The following is a 19,720-nucleotide window of genomic DNA, read 5'->3' as shown; positions in this document are numbered from 1 at the left end:
TTCTTTCCTGTGGAACAAGGATTGATTTCTGTTCCTGCTGAAAGTGATGTCCTTTTGCTGTGGCTCAGGGACATAGAGTTATCTTTTCTTGTCTCAGAGAGATGAGTAGAGTAGATTTGGATCCCAAACAGCATCTCATCAGGCACAATGTAAGGTCATCCAAAACAAGATGGTCTGTGACTCAGGGTCAGGCATTCCATATTGCTCCCACAAAGACTATACCCATCAAGAGAAAACAAACTTTTCAGAAGCCTCTCTCCTCTGAGCAGAAGACATGATTTTTCATTGCCTCATCTCTTGATAAGGTACAAGCCTAATTACATTGGCTTAGAGCTTTACCTCATAGAAGGAGACACATTAAATAAATCTTATTAGGTCTCCTAACTGGTACAAGGATATCTGATTGTAGAGTATCTTGCGAGAAAAAAAAAAAAGTTTAATTATTTAATAATTTCAACAATTTAAAAAGGAAGTTCCAGGGAGTGGTTAAGTGGTAAGCTTCTGGAATTGGACATTTTGATTTGAATATTGGCAATGCCTTTGTTTTCCTTTTAAGAGAAAGTGATAAAGCACACATGTGTGCATGCATGAGTTGGAGGATGGGCACAGAGAGAATCTCAAGTGGGCTTAGCGCTGAGCCTGACTGTGGGCTGGTTCTCAGGACCCTAAGATCATGACCTGAGCCAGAATCAAGAGTCAGACACTTTCCAACTGAACTACCAGGTGCCTGTATCTTTGGTTTTAACATGAGTATACCTACTTAACACATGTGTTATCTTGAGTAAGGAACCTATCCTTTGTGGAACAGTTTCCAAACTTCTAAAATGTGCATAACATATTTCATAGGTTTGCTGTAGTGATTAAATGTGTCAATTCACGTGAAAGACTTAGAACAGTGCCTTAATTAGCAATAATTAAAAACTGACTCTTGTTATTTCAAACCATTTTATGTTTTGGCTTACATTCCCTTTCTGTTTTCTTTGATAGTGTCCTTTTAGATGGTTGATACCAACTAATATTTTGAATTTACCTATGGTGAGTAATGCAAGTAACATACTGGGTTTTCTTTTGCCTCAGAAAACTTACTCAACTCCTTTCTGTGATTGTAGCATAATTAAATAATTGGAACCTATACTTTCCTGGTCTTTGCTTACAGAGAGTATTTGACTTACCTAAACATAATAGATATTAAAGAAGATGCATATGGCATAAATAGTCCTTGGGACCAAGATGATCGGAGCCTGTTAAGTAAAGAAGTCTTTCAAGAATGAGTGGCTGAAGCTTCATATCCTGGCACACCAAAAACACACAGGAAAAATACATAATTTCCAGAAAAGACTCCTGAAAACAAATACTTTGACCTGGAGATGAAAGTTGGACTCATTTCTCCAGCTTCTCTTGCAAACGGCTCCTGCCACTTTTTTTGCAACGCAGATTTGTAAAGGTGATTAGAAGAGATTTGGTAAAAAAAACAAAAAAAAAAAAGAAATTTAGTCAATTATGATCAATTATGGGGGTGGGTTTTCATAATAATGCTTTGGTTAAAGCTTGTGCTCTTGTGAGTTGCATTTGAGATGATGAATCTGTTGCTTGCTCTCATAAGTTCTTTAAAATTTCCCAAGCTAGATTGGCCTCCCTGTTCTCTACTCTGAGGACTCTAAGGAAGCTGTGCCACTGAGTAGTGACTGTAATAATGGTACTATATTTAATAAAATAAAATTAATTGATATATGTAAAGGGGCATGATAAATTCTAAAATATAAGATGACAATTATGAATACTTTTTATTAATCGTCTGCCCTTTATCAAATGGCTACTCTGTACCAATATATGTCCTAAGTGAGGGACTCTGCCTTGTTTATTTCTTATCTATACCCTTATACTTGCAAAATAGGAATGAAAATACTATTTCATAGATGAGAAAACTGAGACTCATAGAGGTTAAAACAACTTATCCTGGACTTACTTGTAATTATTTTATAACGACTTAGGAATATTCCTTTCAATATTCCTTTTTTTGTATAAAAGTGACTGCTGTTGGACCACTTTTTCCAACATCATCTGCATGTGCATAAAACATTTCATTAATGTGGTAATTTCAAAAAAGGAGAGTGTAATTCAATGGTTTTTATTTTAAAAATATCATCTTCCTACCCCCTCCCATTTTTTTTTCTTGATCCAGCTTGATCCCATCTGATGACTCACTGTTTTTTTCTAGCCTACCCAATCACTGGACTCTCTCACTCACACAAATTCAGTCCAGAGGTCCAGTTGAGTTCCTCACAGAATCAGGCTTATTTCTCTTGGACAGCCTAGACTACAAAACTGGCAAGCACTTTTATTCTTATCCTAGTTGGTGGAAAGTATCCTTTATTTTTAAGCTTATCATACCTCCCAGAAATCTATCAGCTTGTATAAACTGTTAGCTTAGAAAATACGTGTACTTGTAGGCAAAATCACCTTGGGATGTCCTTGTAATTGCTGGCCAGATTCAGTGAAATAACTGATTTTTCATTATGTTGCTCATTTCTAATAATTGCCCACCATAAGACCGCACGGTAGTCTAGAGTTGCGAAATCTCTCCAGGGCAGAACTGATCTATGGGAGGAGGAGTTCAAATATGAAATGATCACATTAGTGATGCTGCTGTTGAGATTTCTGAGACTGTTTATTTTAAAACCTGTGCTATAGGAGTATAATTTTCTTATTTCTTTTTTAAATATCCGAGATGCCATATTATGGCTTTTAGTCCATAGGAGGGCAATGTTGAGCTACAGGAAAATCCTTCCAGTTCTATGCAAAAAGAACATATAGAACTGATTAATTTAAAAATTAATGAATTGAAACAAATTAACTAATTTAAACATACTACGAGATGACAGTTATTTAATAATATCCCCACGTCAAATACTGACTGGCTTCATGTTTGTCATCTTGGTGGTTAATTTGTAAACTGATGTAAATTATCCTTGTCACTTAAAGCCATATGATTGCTGTCCCTTTTGAGAAGCCTGGGCTCTCCTTTGTGTAGCTTTTCTTTATTTTAGATGGTGGAAATGCTTAAATTCTTTACAGGTAGAGTGATACCCTTTTATATTTTTATGCATGGTCTGCTGATGATGGCTGTGCTTAAAGTGACAAGAAATCTTGTAAGTTCAGATTTCTCATCTGCTGTAAGAGCTTTCCCTGGTCGAGAATTTGAGGTTGCCTATAGATGCCAACCTAAGGCTCTCAGAGCAAAGAATTAACTAAATGTAATATTTAGAGTGAGTTATAAAGAACAAGACAAAATTAAATTTCACTCAAATTTTAAGATATAAAATCAGATTTTTTTCCATTAGAGAAGTCATGGACCAATACGGCACATTGTCATTTCAACCATATTAAAAGCAAATCTATTTTGAATTTTTGAAGTAAGCATTGTAAAGAGAATTTCCATATAATTAACTATTTGTGTGGGAAAGTAACACATTTTATATTGCTATAAAGCTTTATCTGCCTCTCTCTCCTACATTGAAAAAGCAATTTCTCATCCCCCGAATGGCCATATGTCCCATTTACCAAGCATAATGATAGGGGTCTGGTTGTTGCTGCCTTAAGGCGTCATCTGGCTGCAGGAGTGTGGTGCATCTTGGTGGTGATTTAGTTCCTGAGTCCAAAGAAGCAATTAACAGCAAACCACTGGATCAGTAATAATAGTCAACATGTATTATATGCTTACTATGTATCAAATGCTGTTTCTAATATGTAATATTTAATACCATTATTTATTTTTTTAACCTTCATGAATATCCTGTAAGTTTTATTATTAATATCATTTACCAGAGGAAGAAGCTAAGTTGTAGAGTGAGTAAATAACTTGTTCAAGGGCACAAAGCTTCCCAAGAGACAGAGTCAGGCACATTCCAGGGGCCCTTGCCCCTTATCACCACTTCCAGGTTAAAAATAGAGTGGACCGGAGACTAGGAGAGGTGATACATACAGCACTTCAAAGGAAAGGGGGGAAAGGTATGAATATTAGAAAACATTTTAGATATCCTCAGTATCTTTTGTTTAGTGTGGTACTTCTCTGTAAATATGGGTGGATTGGATGGGTCAAGGGTGCCAATGAGAAATGTCATCGTAACATTTACTCCTTTCAATCTACCTGTATGTCTTCACATTTATGATGGTAGAATTGTGTTTTTATATTATGATAATATGATAATTGAATGATAACTTTCTGTAGAAATTGCATTTTACAATCCTCTGTGTCTTCTATTATACTTAACCCAATAGCATAATATATGCATATGGTAGATTTGGAAAAATAAATAACCAATGACCAAAAAAAAAAAATTGGCAGGGCTAAAGGCACATATCCGTAAAGTCAAATGCAGAAATCATTGACTCACAATCTTTAATCCATAGTTTAGATCTGAGTAATATCTTTGATTTATTTTGCTTATTTACAACCAGGAAGAATTGTTTGGGTCTGAACTAAGGTCTGGATGATTCACTTTAACCTCAAGTGGATTTTATATAATAATCAGTAGGTACGTTTTTCTGACTGGTTATTTTACTGTATTTAATTTTTAAAAAAGATTTTATTTATTTATTCATGAAAGACACAGAGAGAGAGAGGCAGAAAGATAGGCGGAGGGAGAACCAGGCTCCCTCCTGATTCTGGGATCACGCCCTGAGCCAAAGGTAGACAGACACTCAACCACTGAGCCACCCAGGCATCCCTAGTTATTTTACTTTAAGAGAAGATCTCTGATTTGCCATTCTGAACTTTAAGATATATGATAATTTGAACCCCATGAGGTTTTCTAAATGGACATGGTTGGGATATATAGAGAACTATTTGACTAAGTGTTTCTAATTTCTTATCTAGAAATAAGTAGCAGTATATGATTCCTGCAAAACTGTAGTCAAACACTGAATTCTTGCCTTACGGCATATATTTATTCATTTTGTGAGATTTAGGACATTATGTTAGCCAGTATTTTTAAAGAAATTATACACAGGGAGGAGTGAGTAGTTTAGTATAGTAAAGAAACCCTTCACAGGGAGGGGAACATCATTGCACCTCTGGGGTGTGTGTGTATGCATGTGCTTGGTAATGGAAAGGAAAAGAAATGGAGAATACCACAAAGTAAGGGATGTAGAATTTTCTAGAAAGAAGATAAGTAAAGAGAAAAAATTTACAGACTAATTAGGGAAGGCACAGCAAAGGAGGTCTGGATGGATTAAAGCAATTTGCACAGTAATTTTGCCATTTCCCTGTTCATCTTTGGCCCATTAATATGTGCAGTGATAGGGCGCATAGGTCATTTCAATGACTCTGAAGCTGTGTGAATACGCACTGCACGTAATGTTGTCACTGGGCCCTGCATCATGTTGGGTTACAGGAGTATGTCTGCATATCCCATTCCATCCCACCAAGTAGTAGGCATCCAGGCACCTAGGCTTGCCTGGGAACCTCCCATCCTCAGGCTTCTCTCCAGCACATGGAGAACTATGGGAAAAAGTGCCAAAATTGAGAGAGATGGAGAGAGAGAAGGTAAAGGGAAAAATAAAGATAGTAAAAACATTTTTAGATTGAAGTTTGAATTGATTATATGAGAACAAACGGGGATTAAATCTATATATAAATTCCTAACCCATATCGCACTACCACACTCCTGGTTTCCACACTGTATATATGTTATACAAATCAGTTAATAGGGACTTTGAGTGGAATCATTTCCATCATCCAATTTATTCTGAGTCATGGACTGAAACTCATTCCTTAACATAGAAATCAGTAAATTTCTTGTTCAAATTTGATTAAATCCAGGATCACTCAAACCTGAAGGGGTAAACTCAAAGGAAAGGGTGAAAGGAATAGTTTTATCTGTTCAAATTTTGCTAATCTTATTCCTAATTTCTAACAATTCAGGGTTTCAGAGAACATTCAAGCCTAATTAAAATAATTACCAGCGTCATTTCGAACACCAGAAGATCGCACCAGACTGAAGGCTCACATAATCTTCATAAAGGAGGCCTTCCTTACTTGACATAGTCACCCTCTGAGGAAGCTGGTCAGGAAAAATTTCTAGGAGTTTATTCAGGATGTGAAAGACCCAAATCTTGACTCAGCTATCTCACAATTAAAAATTTTTTAAGTGCTTACAAACTTTTTTATATCTAAATAAAATTTTTATTTTAGAAAATTTTAGATTTACTGAAAGTTTGCAAAAACTGCACAAAGATTTTCCAATATATACTACACTGAATTTTCCTATTGTTACTTATACTTCTATTACAGATTGGTCACAACTGATGAACTAATAATGATATATTATTATTAGCTGAACTCCATACTTTATTATTAGTTTTTTCTTTAATGTTCTTTTTCTATTCCCAAGTCCCATCTAGAATGCCAGATTACATTTTGTCCTCATGTCCCCTTAGGCTCCTCTGGGCTGGGGCAGCTCCTCAGATTTTCCTTGCTTTTTTATGACCTTGACAGTTTTGCAGGGTGCTGATCAGATGTTTTGTAGAATGTCCCTCAATTGGGGGTGGGTTATGGTTTTTTGGGAGGAGGACCACAGAGAAGTGCCATTCTCAACATTATAAATGAAAGGTATGTACTATCCATGTGATGTGAACCTTCATCACCTGGAAATGGTTACATCTGCCAGGCTTCTCTACTAAACTGACTTGTTCCTCCCACTGACCATTCCATACTGTATGTGGTATTTGGAAACAAATGACTAAGCCTAGATCACAAGTAAAGGGTGAGGAAACAAGTTTCCCCTCCCTAGGGGAGGGGGGATAGGATAGGTACATAATGACATAACTTATTTGGAATTTACCTGTAGGGTAGATTTGTCCTATATCTCCCATTTATTTATCCATCACTTGTTTATCTCACTATGGATTCTGGATATTTATTTTATATTTCGAGTAATAATGAAATAGTGTGTTATTTCATGCTGCTCCAAATTTTCCAACTTTGACCACTCGGAGCCTTTTCAGTGGGCTCCTGTGTCCTTTGGTCTTTTGCATACTTTTGGGCACTTTGAGATGCTGCAGGCTCATCTTGTCCCAGCCTACAATCAGCTATTTCTTCAACAAGAGATTAGACAGTGGTATTAGAAGACAAGAACTGGGCACAGGCCATAGTGTCATTCTTAAAAGTTATGTTTTACTTGCAAGTGGCTGGTAATTTTCTCTTGGGCACTGTTGGAAACATGGCCACTCATGCTGCCCCCAAATGAAGGAGAGTAAGACACCTGGGTAATGGGTGTTTTTGTCTGTGCTTTCTTTGTGTGTATGTGTGTGTGTGTGTGTGTGTGTGTGTTTTATCACATTAGATAGAAGCATTGGATGTTCTTGGATATCTTTGCTTTCATTTTCCATCTTGGAAATAGTTGAAAGTAAAGTCATTATCCTTTGTGGACATTTAGCGACATTTCTGTGATTTCCAGGTTAATTTTTATTAAAAATTGTTTCAGCACCAATAGTTTTACTTTTTTTTATTTGTAACTAAATTGTACTATTTGTCAGAGACCATCTAAGAAGAATTCTTTTTCCAAGACAAGTTTTATTTTTTAAGTTTATTTTTTAAAGATTTTATTTATTTATTCATGAGAGATACAGAGAGAGAGAGGCAGAGACAGGAAGAGGGAGAAGCTCCCCTGTGGGGAGCCTGATGTGGGACTCGATCCCAGGACTCCAGGATCATGTCTTGAGCCAAAGGCTGATGCTCAACCACTGAGCCACTCAGGTGTCCCCAAGCCAAGTTTTATTCATGAGAGAGAGAGAGAGAGGCCGAGACACAGGCAGAGGGAGAAGCAGGCTCTATGCAGGGAGCCCCACGTGGGACTGGATCCCAGGTCTCCAGGATCACACCCTGGGCTAAAGTCGGTGCTAAACCGCTGAGCCACCAGGGCTGTCCTCCAAGCCAGGTTTTAAATTGTGTGACTAGTCTTATTGGAATACCACTTAACACCTGTATTTTCTAATGGCCTGACAAAAGAAAAGGATAGAATGTGTCACTGTACCAATGTAGACAGTACCTGAGATAGAATAGTATAAATCAAAGTACATTGTAACAAAAATAATAAAACCGTAATACATAATCTTAATTTCTCATAACATAGATGTGCTGATGTTCATCTCATTAGTATATTTGGAAAAACAATAATATTGGACTCATTATCAACAATTATGTAGGAGTTCTTTAAACTATTATTCAGCCCCAAGTCTCAGAGCACCTGCCCTCCAGGCTAGGCTAGGTCAGTGGTTCTGAAAGTGTGCTCCCCAGACCTGCGGCATCTGCAGCCCCTGGGAACTTGTTAGACAAGCCACTCTGTGTTTTTAACAAAGCCCCCAGATGATTGTGATGCAAACTGAAGTTTGGGAAACACTGAACTCCAGGTGTTAGTTCGCAACCCTGGGGCATTTCTGGGTTTGATCTGCAACCAGCCCCTGTACTGCAGACGGAAGAGAAAAGGCAGGCACTGCAGGGTGTAGGTGGCAGATCTCACAAGGGAACTTATGTAGGGGCTCGCCTTGGATAACCACAAGAGGAGTCAATCTCCACACCAGCCCACCATATCTTTAAAGTTTCTACAGGGGCCTTAACTGGGTTCAGTCATGTATGCTTGCCAGGTGGTCTCAGCACCACATCACTAAACCAAGGGCTCTGTCCTTGGGGCAGCTTCTGGGAGCACGAAGCCTGCTGAATGCACATTTCAAGGACAAGAGAGGGAGTAGGTAGTTTCTGATTGCTGAGGTCCAGTTCATGGGTGAACTGGCCGTCATATCCTCTCAGGGACCTCCTAGTACTCTATCCCTTGTGACCAGCTCTTACAATCTCATATGTCCCCCTCTTCCGCAATGTGCCCTAAGTGGTCAGCAAGGGGTTTCACTAGCATGGAGTTGGCTTACATATCGTGACTTCTGAAATGTGACCTCTGATCTGTCTATTCAACAAGGGTATCCATACATGGTACTTGGTTTCTCTAATCCCCTAATGGTGACAGCCTCATTTGCACAGTGACAGGAAAGCTCGGGTGGGCATGGATGCAGTGTTTATGCAGACTAAGGTAAATTTAGAATCCCCAATCAGAGGGAAGGGGCCAATATAATCAATTTGCCAATTCTTCATTGTTTGGGAACTCTGGTGGATAGACCCAGATTCTTTTGGCAGTTACCCTGGACTTTGTTTAGAACATATGGGACATGTTGTTACTGTACTAACCAAGTATGCCAAGGGCAGTCTGGCATCCGCCAATATACCAACCACTGGGGTACAACAATGGACATTCTTTCTATGCACCCCATCCACTGTTCTACAGAAGGGTCAGTTGCTGGAGCTCATATCTGAATGAGGGCAGCAGCTTCTTGATTGCCAGGGGGTGTCAGTTTCTTATGGGCTGGGAAGTGGAAAACAGTGAGGACCACCTCAGACTCTTGCAAGCAGATCTGCTGGTTTCCATATCCTGACCACACAAGGGCTTATTAGTGATCATCCAACCCTTGGCTTCCCATTGTCCAAGTCCTAGGGTTAATCTCCTTAGAAAACCCCAACTTTCAGTGCAAAAGGTTAATGGCCGGGACTTATTAATGATCACTAGCCAAACTCCTCTGAGTTCATCTCAATGTTTGCTCTGGTTTATTCCTTCCTAAGAGGCTCCACATGGAGGAGAGCTGTGAACATTGCCAGGAACTATCTTTCAGAGCTGGAGCCAAAATCCTGGGGGCACTTTCCCCTTCTATTGTCTCTGCCAGATGCTCAACTCTTTCCTTCTGGAGTCATAGACACACCTAAGTCAAATGGCAGCCCTGCTTGGAAGATGCCTAGAGCTTTAATCTGTTTCATGAATATTTTTGCTTTCTTAAAGGTGGCTTTCCGCTCTGATCCCAGTTCCACATGTGCCCTTTCTTTATCAGGTGGTATAAGGGATGGTAGCATTGCCAGGTGGGAATAAAAATCCCCTAAAACCCCAAAGTCGTACAAAGGCTTGCACTTCCTTTATATTCTCGGGGCTTGTATAGGCTTGCATCTTTTTATTTATTTATTTTATCTTTTTAAAGATTTTATTTATTCATAGAGAAAGAGAGAGGCAGAGGGAGAAGCAAGCTCCATGCAGGGAGCCTGACACAGGACTCTATCCCAGGGCTCCAGCATCACACCCCAGGCTGCAGGCAGCACCAAACCGCTGTGCCACCTGGGCTGCCCAGCTTGCATCTTTTTAAACACAGCATCTGGGACAATATAAATCTTGACCAAATGATTCCCAAAACTTGATGGTGGTGCCTGAGCCTTGAATTCTCTGTGGGTTCATTGTCAGTCCTCTCCCTTGCAAATGTTCTGGCCAAGCCTGCAGCAGAGGCAAGTCATCACATGTTAAGATGAACTCATCAATGTAATGGGCCCATTGTATTGATGAGGAAAGGAGAATAGGGATAGGTCTCAAATTACCATCCTATGTCATGTGGTGGGGCTGTGTAGGTAATTTGGGGGAAGCACTCAAAAGGTCCATTGTTGCCCCTCCCATCTATAGATAAATTGATCTTGTGCCTCAGTGCCAGGGGTATATTAAAAAAAGGCATTTGCTAAGTCTGATAGAACATGGTACATTCCTAGGACCATGGCCAAGGTATCTAAGCTGATGGCATTGTTGGGCACAGGTGCACAGATGGGATGTGGGAGGCATCCACCACGATTAGGAACATAACCCTGAGGTCTCTGCTGGTGCAGGTGGGTTATGATAACTACTTGTTATCTGTCTGTATGGCGGTTCATATTTTAAGCTTTCCATAGGCTGACCAACACAGCATGGTAGTGTCCATCTACCTGTTTAAGGTGGGGACCCCACAACAATGATGTCAAACTACATTTACTTCCGGGTAATTTTTACTGGACCCTTATAGGCCGTTGTGCTAGCCTTTCAGCTTTCCAAGCTGCCTCTCTGTCTAGGGCCTTTCCTACAGCCTGTACCGATTCCTGGGACATGTTAGTTTCCTCCAGATCAGCAATAGATTGTTTAACACCACAAATACCTTGTCCCACAACTGAGTTGAGGATGAATATCAGTATCTCATACCAAGTGCTGGATTATCTTAGCTTTTATTCCTGCTGTGAATATGGCCCAGTCAAGACCTTCCAAGACTGGGGTGTAGACTGTCTCATTCCAAATTCCATTAGGATTTGTTGTACATCCTATATACATTTCCTGAGTCTCACATGCCCAAGGACTTCACACTCATGGTGTCAAGCCTCCTTGAAAGATAATGATCTGCAAGGAATGAGTACCTCGAACCCCCTGCGAGAGCTGCAGATGATGCGGGTGGCAAAGAATTGCACCGAGAGTAGAGCAACCAGCAGGGCAGAGTTTGTTCACTCTCCAAGTGAGGAGAGAGGCCAGATAGCAAGAGAGTTGTTGGTTTCTGACTTTCCATTAGGCTAAGTAAGACTTTTAAAGGGTTTTGAAGGATGAGGGTGTTGCAGCTGCACCTAGGGATCTAGGGATGGGGGTTGGCAGGAGAGAGGGTTGACTCTTGACTAGATACAGCAGGAGATGGCAGGTTTTTTGAGGGGCTCTGTCCTGGGCTCATCTGGGATATGGGTTGTGGTCAGGCTGTTGTGCCTGAGATTGCGAATCCGAGATCCACCGAGGAGCTGACACCGATGCAAACACACGAGGGTTTATTTACAAGCTCGAGCCTGGGTCCAAGTATACCCGACACAGCGGAGCAGGGACTTGGACCCCGAGACTAAGAGGCTTAGCAACTTTATAGGGGCCAGTGGCCAATGGGATACGCAGAAAGTTGCACAGTCATGCTGGTCCGGACACTCCCAGGTGGCCGATTGAGTTACATTTTACCCTAAAGTAACCATTTGAACTGGCCTATCACTGAGCCGCATTTCCAGTTAGGGTGTGCCCTGGGCTTGACTAGGGTGGGGCAGTGCCCTAAGCAGGTCGGCAGAGGGCAGGTACAGCACAAAGTGAGAGTCGGTCCTGCTCTGCTTGTCCGGGGGTAGGGGATTTTTGTTAAATTTCCCGGGTCCCACAGTCAGGCTACAGAAGAATATGTTTTGTAGTTGGGGTCTACCTTCCAAGAAAGGAGGGCGCCATCACCTAGAGAAACAGAGGCAGGGCAGCCCGGGGGGCTCAGGGGTTAGCGCTGCCTTCGACCCAGGCGGTGATCCTGGAGTCTCGGGATCGAGTCCCACGTCGGGCTCCCTGCATGAGGCCTGCCTCTCCCTCTGTCTCTCATGAATAAATAAATAAAATCCTTAAAACCACCACAACAAAGACCAACAGAGGTAGGGCCAAGTGCAGACACCTGCGAGTTTGGTCCGCCCGCTCCGCTGGGCGGCGGAGGGGAGGGTGGGGGACTCTGAACAGATTCCTTTCGGCCTCCGGTGCCATGAAGGCGCTGCCAGAGGCAAGGTGTGCGGCGCGCGGTGGCGATGTTTACTTTCTGTGTCTCCTCCGACCCCACGGCCGCCCTCACCACGGCTGCAGAGTTTCCCTGGCCGTTTGCTGGAACCTGGCAGTTCCGCCCGTGAGCCCGGGGGAAGTACATCCTCTCATCAGGAACGTGTTCCGCCCCCCACCCCCACCCCCGAACTGGGGGCCGCCCTGCCGGCTGGGGTGGCCGTTGCGGCGCTTTTGCTTCGCACCGGGCATCAGGTGGCTCGGGGCGTTCGGCCCGTTTCACTGTCAATCACCACAGTATCTCCCTCCCTTTCCCAGGGGCTGCAGCTGTGACCGATCGAGCTTAGTCACAAGCGCCGGAGCTTAATCCACGGCAGCTCGCGCCCTCCCGGCTTTCCCCGCCGCCTGGTCTGCCGGCCCTCAGGGGGTGGTGCAGGCGACACCTGCGCCTCGGTCTCTACCCTCCTCCGCCTGGGCTCCGGGCCCCCCACGTGGCCCCCCACGTGGCCCCCCACGTGGCCCCCCCACGTGGCCCCGCCCCCCGCCGTGCGTCTCCCCGCCCCGCGCAGTGCGCCTGCGCCGCTCCGTAAACCAGCGCGTCAGACCGGCCGGCGTTGGCGTCGCCCGGCGGCCTCCTCGGGCTCCCACGTGCGGCCACGTGGCGTCGCGCAGAGGTCCCCGGCTGACTGACTGGGGACCTCCGCCCCCGACAGCTGCCTCCTGCCCGGGGCCGTCCCTCCCGTCACCCCACCCGGCTGGTTGCCGCTGGCTTGTCCGCAGCCTGGGGAGCCTCGGGTGTCATCCGCCCCGCCGCGACCTCGAAGGCGGGGACAGATGGAAGAGAAAAGACCCCGCCCCCCCCCAGACTGGTAGTTGGCAGGTTCAAAAGTTGGGGGACCTACTGACCTGTCGTACGTAGGTGGCCGCGGGGTGAGTAGACCTGGAAGGCCTATCCAGAGGCCTTAACTGGATTCGGTCGTGCGTTGTGCGCGGACGGTCCACACCGCAGGCTCGCCTCAGGGCCGTGTCCTTGGAGCCGCTTCCGGGAGAGCCGAGGCCGCGGAATGCGCGTTCCCAGGAGCGGGGAGGGGGGAGGGGCCTCCGATTGCGGGAGTCCGGCTCCGCGGTCACCTGGGGGTCGCGTCGTCTTGGTGACCCCGCCCCCCACCAGGTTAGGATGCGCCTCCAGACTCTGGTGGCTTAAAAGGTTCAAAGTTTGTATCTGATCCAAACTCCGCGCTGCAGTGGCCGTGCAGGGGCTCTTTGTCACCAGGCAGCCCGGGAGACACAGGCCTCTTGACAACGTCTGTTTCTGTGGTAACGGCAGCTGGGAAGTAAAACTCACGCGCACTCTTAAAGCCTCCTTCTGGGAAGCGACATTTGCTGCTTCTCGTCACACTTTCCATAATTCTCCTCCTAATTGACCGAGTCAAAGGACGCCTCTCGGCCACACTTCACTTCAGAGAGAGTGAGGGAGTGCTGTCCTGCCCCGCGCCGCGACGGATGGAAGGATGGACCATCAGGCAAACAGGATTATCCACCACAGTAGTATGTGTTAACCTTCCTTTCCAGTAGAAATGTAACGGGATTTACGTATGTGAGGTCACGTTACGTAGTATCCACGTTAGAAAAGCGTGGAGTACGTTACATTGATATATTTTTTAGAAGATTTTATTTATTCATGATAAACACACAGAGAGACACAGGCAGAGGGAGAAGCAGGTTCCACGCAGGGAGCCCGACGTGGGACTCGATCCCGGGACTCCAGGATCACACCCTGGGCCGAAGGTGGCGCTAAACCGCTGAGCCACCCAGGGATCCCTTGTTAAATTAGTATTAAAATATTTTATCAACCCCCGATATGCAAAATATTATCATTTGATATGTAGTGTAAAATTATTAATGAGATATGTTCCTTTCATCTTTCTTTTCATCCTAAATTCTGAAAGCTGGTGTGTATTTTTGTTTAAGCCAGGGTCGTGCAGAGGGAGACAGAGAATCCCAAGTCGGCTCCGCATCCGGTGCAGAGCCCAGTGTGGGGCTCGATCCCACAACCCTGAGATCATGACCTGAGCTGAAATCAAGAGTCAGATGCTTAATTGTGTAAGCCGCCGAGGTGCCCTTAATGGGTATTTTCTACACAGAGTAAATCTTGAGTTTGACCTAGTCGAATTTGAAGTGCTCGAAAAATACATGTGGCTAGAGATTGCCAATTTGGGCAGAATTTGTGCGTGTAAATACCATATCTGCCACACAATAGGCATTCTACAAATATGTACAAAATGTTGAATGACTGTAAGCCTTGAATATTTAAAAAAATAGTTTTACTTTTTTTTAATCGTGCTAATAGTGTTCAGCTCTTGGTTTTTCTGACTTCTCCGGTTCTTCGTTTCTTTAAGACAATCCTACATTTCAGGGATATTTGTGAAAATTAGATTTCAAAACTTTTCTCAGAAAGTCATCGCAAGTGTCTAATTTTCACATATCTGTATCTGTTTGCTGTAGGTGTCTAGTTTTATGTATATACAATTTCTTGTTCTCTGAATAACATTTTTGTGTATTTAGGGACCACAGGGCTTTTCAGCATTATGCCAAAATTTAAGCCGAGCTAATGAAGTTTAAACATGTGGCCTCCACTCAATTTGATGTTAAAATGTGAGGATTAAACGCAAAGGTAATATCTTGGAGAGTATGAATGCTGAATTGTAGCTCTAAGGGCTGGATTTATGTCTACAATTGCTCAATAAAATTGTGTAATATAAAATAGATCTCTATTGCCGTGACACTCTCCTTTTTATCTTGCATTTTTCAGAGTGTAAACAGTCTGCCTATTCTTTGCATATATTTATTTGAAAAAGTTTGACACAACATTTTAAACAAACATACTAAGTGAAAAATTAAAGTTCTGAAATGCCATGGGCCGCAACTAAGGAATATACTTGCAAAAATGTTCTTATTAGACAGTCCTCTGGTTCACCATGTTCAGCGTTGTCTCATTGTGCCAGACATGTAGTCAGAGGTTTGATGACTTATGCAATAAGTCACTTATGCAATAGCCACTCCAGGATATTTCTGAAGGACACATTTCCAAAAATCTTCCTTATATTAAAAAGGGTTTAATTTAATGTGGTGCTCCTTGCTTTTGAGTTATGAAGAAAAATAAAGGCCCAGTGATGTGGTAAATAATGTTTTCTTGTTACTACATGCAATTTATAAGAGTTTGTTTTATTGTAATTCTGACTGGCAATATTAAATAAAGGGCAAAGTGGGACGTCTGGGTGGCTCAGTCTAAGGTTAAGTATCTGTTTTCAGTTCAGGTCATGATCCTGGGGTCCTGGGATTGAGCTCTGCATTGGGTTTCCTGCTTGGCCTGCTGCTTCTCCTCGCCACTCCCCCACCCCCATGCTATCTTTTGCTATCCCTCTCTTTTTCAAAATAAATACCATCTTTAAAAATAGATGAATAGATAAAGGGAAATGTGATCTTAGTATTGAGCAGCCATGAGAATATAGATCCTGCTTCTGCGATTACAGGGGTAAAATTGCTGAGGGCCCTCAGCTACTGAGCTCTGAGCTTCATTCCCTCCTTTGTGTTCTTCCCATGCCTTCTACAGGCTATTTGCATCCAATAACAGCATGGTATGGATGGATACTGAAACAGAAAAATTTCTAGGAGTCACATGATTCCTCTGATAGTCGTCTTTGGCTTGAGGACCCCTTGATGTGTTTGCTGAGTTTTCCTCAGACCATTCCACCCTGATTTTCTCATCTATATATTCACTTGGAGTCAGGTTTATTTGCTCTCTGGTGGCTCTCCCAGGCTTGTCTGGCTGCCTTCCTATTTTTCTCACACAGGCATTTCCTTGAATGAAATTCTTACATATTTCATCCAGTCTTGGCATCTGCTTCTTGGAGGACCTGGGCTAGTTTTAGTGCTTTGGAATCACTTAGCTTTTTGGCTTTTGAATGAAGATAAGCTCTTCTCAGAGGAGGGTGTGGAGGCTGAGCAATGTGAAGAGGGTGCCCTGTGGGGGCGAGTGGCCCTAGTCTGGTTCGAGGTGTTGGAAGCAGAGCAGGGCAAGAAGAGCATTGGCAAAGGAGGGCAGTGTCGCGTGTCAAAATCTAAATGAGCAAGGAGAGGCATTAGAGACAAATGGCATTGGAAGCACTGGGACATTTGTATATAGGGTGAATTGAACCAGAAATACATTAAGAATTATGAGAGACAGGTTTGCCTTTGTCAGAAATGGGAGTTGCAAATACGGAAAGAGTTGCAAATATGAAAAATATAAAAGCTGTGGTTTGGGGTTCAAATGGTATCAGTGAAAACTGATGGATTTTAATGTGTAAACAACTATGTTATAAATGTATGTGTATAAATAATGCATGCTTCCCAGTTCTGAGAAGAACAACGCTCCAATAATAATGAGCATACCTATGTTGATATTGATTTGTATCAAACATTATTCATGAAAAGAACTGGAATTTCATGAGGAAATAAATGACTGCTTCTGGGACTGGAGAGGGAAAGCGTAAGATGAGCTGCGAATATCACTTTGTGTCAGAAAGTAAGGAAGTCTCAAAGAATGATAGGGGTCATCATGGCAAAGGACCCAGAAGTTAGCTTCAAGAGGTTCCCATTGACCAAATTTGGGACAATTTAGGGACAAAATTGATAATGACAGATGATAATCAATGGAATAAAAGAAGAATCAATGGGCCCACACTAATGAAATGAAAATGATTTTTCTTTATATAATGTCAACTAATAGATGTAGAATAATAGAAGTAGAAAAATCACAAAGCAATCATAAGTAATTGAGATAAGAAATATCACTGGATGGTAAAACTGTGGCAGAAAGTTTGATGTGGAAGATTAATATTTACACCTCAAAGTATTAAGAATATGTATTAATGATGAAGGCTAAAAGAACAAACATACCATGGGGGAAAAAAAAGCAGGAGACTCCTTGATCAAGTAATCAAAGTTAAAAATTCAAATAATAGGAAAATCCAAAATCATGTATAACCTAATAGGATGATGAAAACATAACATCTCTCCCATTAAATTCTCCAAAATATCCTATCTGGCTCTCATCATAAGACAACATCAGAAAAATAAAACAAAAAACAAAAAACCCCAAACTTATGTTTAAAAACATACAGAACTGATTAGATCCCAGATATTTTCTTCACACCAAACAACTTGAAAAGAACATTGAAAAAAAGAATAAAATTGTCACAGGCTTAAACTCAAGGACTTGATTTTCCCATGTGCTTTGGAGAAATAAGTGCATTTGTAAGGTTAGGTTCAATGAGTTGAGACAGCCAAGTTTTCCCAGTAATGGGGTGTCCATAGCTGCCCAGAGATTCTTGTTCTTTCCCTATGTCAAGAAGTCAATATATTGGGAACTCTCCCATATTTACAGAAAAGACTCCAACTCTATGTGACTAAATGTCATCCAGGCTTAAATTTATAAGCTTAAAATTATTTGGAACTGACCCATGCAACAGAAATATGTTTTTAATAATTTTTACATTTTTGTTATTTTGAATACTGAAATTCATTAGGTAACAGATTTGAAAACAACTGGAAAATACAGTTTTTAAAAACCTCATACATAAATTTTCTCTCATTTTCCCTCCTATTTGTTATGGGTTTATTTTATAAGAGGAAGAAGAGAGTATGGGGAAGGGGGAAAAGTCAGAAGAAGTAAAAGAGGCAAGAAAATAAGAAAAGGAAGAGGTAAGGGAAGTGGAAGAGGTAGGAGGAGGAGAAAGGAGAGAACGAGGAGGAAAAAATTTATTACGGGTGCTTCGTGCGCAAGAGTGAAACTGACACTTATTAAGTTTATATCATGGGACAGGCATTGTTTTAGATCCTTTTATGTTGTTTAGCAAGGGAGAAAAAAGCTGAGAGTAATTAGGAATCTTGCTCAACAGCTAGTAGATGGTCTGTTTTTCTTTAGAATTTTATCCTAGGTGATGCTGGTAAATAGTTAAATAGCTGCACACTGGTGAAATCAAGGATAGAAATGCTCCACCAGATGTCAGTATCTAGGTGATTTAATGCTTTCTTTCAATACAGTTTCCTTATTTAAAAAAATTGAATAAACAGCCAAAGCAGTCTAAAATGAATTGAATTTTACAGACTTTAAAATATAGCCCATGAAAGTTTTACTGCCTTGGCATATTATCAGAGTGATGTTGATGGTTTTACTAATTTTTTTTCAAAGCTTCTTAGTACAACATCTTAAAAATCTGAGTCAAACAGAATGTTTTGAAATAGTTAATGTATTGTATTAGGTTTGTTAAATAAAGTATTTTAAATTGTATGACTGAAATTTCCTTTTTAATTTTTAAAAAGTCAGGCTATTATTAATATGGGGTAAAATGCTCAACTATTAAGTGAATGGTTCACTTAATGTATACACATTCACTCAAGACACAGAACATTTCCATAAGTAAAAAAAAAAAAAAGTTCTTTTGTGCTCTTTCCTGTTTGTTTTTACCACCCTTGAAGCTAGCAGCAAATGATGATTCTATCATCATAAGTTAGTTTTGCCTGTTCTAGGACTGTATATACATGGAATGTACAGAATGTTCTTTATTTCTGGCTTCTTCCACTCAGCAAAATGTTTTAATGTTCATTCATATTGTTGGATGTATCACCGGTTTGTCCCTTTTGATTGTGAGTAGTATATGTTGTATAAATCTACAACTGTGGTTTGCTTATGTAGTCTCCTGTTGGTGGACATGTAGGCTGATTTTGGTCAGTATGAATCAGTTTGATTGAACATGTTTAAACAAGGGTTTTTGTGGACATATGCTTTCAATTCTCTTGGATTAGAATTATGGGGTCAAGGGGTAGGTGTGTATTCAACTTTTTAATCAGTTGTCAGATAACTTTCCAAACTAGTCATGCCATTTTATACTCCCATAAGCACCGTGTATGAGAATTCTGGTTGTTTCAAATCCTCTCTAGCACTTGGCATTGTTAGCTTTTTCCGTTTTAGGCACACTTTTGGCTGTGTCGTGGTGAATACTTTTAGAAAGATACAATATGAGGGATGCTGTACTAGTCATTAGGGCAGCCACAAATATTTCAGATCTCTTTCTCTTGGTTACATGATGAGATTGCATTTGTCTATATCTAAGCTTTAATATTAGATGTACACAGTAAACTAAAGCCCACCCCTGCCCCCGAGACTTGTGCAGAACATGTAAGAGATGTAGAAATTATCTTTTTTTAAGACTTTGAGATTTTGGTGTCATTTGTTACTATAGCATAATGGAATC

The 19,720-nt window shown here is 41.6% G+C and overlaps 2 long non-coding RNA genes across 2 annotated transcripts in view; one reads left to right on the top strand and one right to left on the bottom strand.

Moving 5' to 3' along the window:
* LOC140594532 (uncharacterized) overlaps positions 1–13,755 on the bottom strand; it is a 39,805-nt gene extending 26,050 nt beyond the window's left edge. The window contains exon 1 of the long non-coding RNA XR_011995395.1: positions 13,329–13,755. This is a non-coding gene — a long non-coding RNA (uncharacterized lncRNA). The remainder of the gene's footprint in view (positions 1–13,328) is intronic.
* A 147-nt stretch (positions 13,756–13,902) lies between these two features.
* Positions 13,903–19,720, top strand: part of LOC140594533 (uncharacterized) — an 88,394-nt gene continuing 82,576 nt past the window's right edge. Inside the window, exon 1 of the long non-coding RNA XR_011995396.1 lies at positions 13,903–13,970. This is a non-coding gene — a long non-coding RNA (uncharacterized lncRNA). The remainder of the gene's footprint in view (positions 13,971–19,720) is intronic.

The sequence above is a fragment of the Vulpes vulpes genome, chromosome 11 (genome assembly GCF_048418805.1).
Source record: "Vulpes vulpes isolate BD-2025 chromosome 11, VulVul3, whole genome shotgun sequence".
Classification (NCBI taxonomy): Eukaryota; Metazoa; Chordata; class Mammalia; order Carnivora; family Canidae; genus Vulpes; species Vulpes vulpes.
The sequence above is the reverse complement of the archived record's forward strand: the minus strand, read 5'-3'. Positions and strand labels throughout refer to the sequence as shown.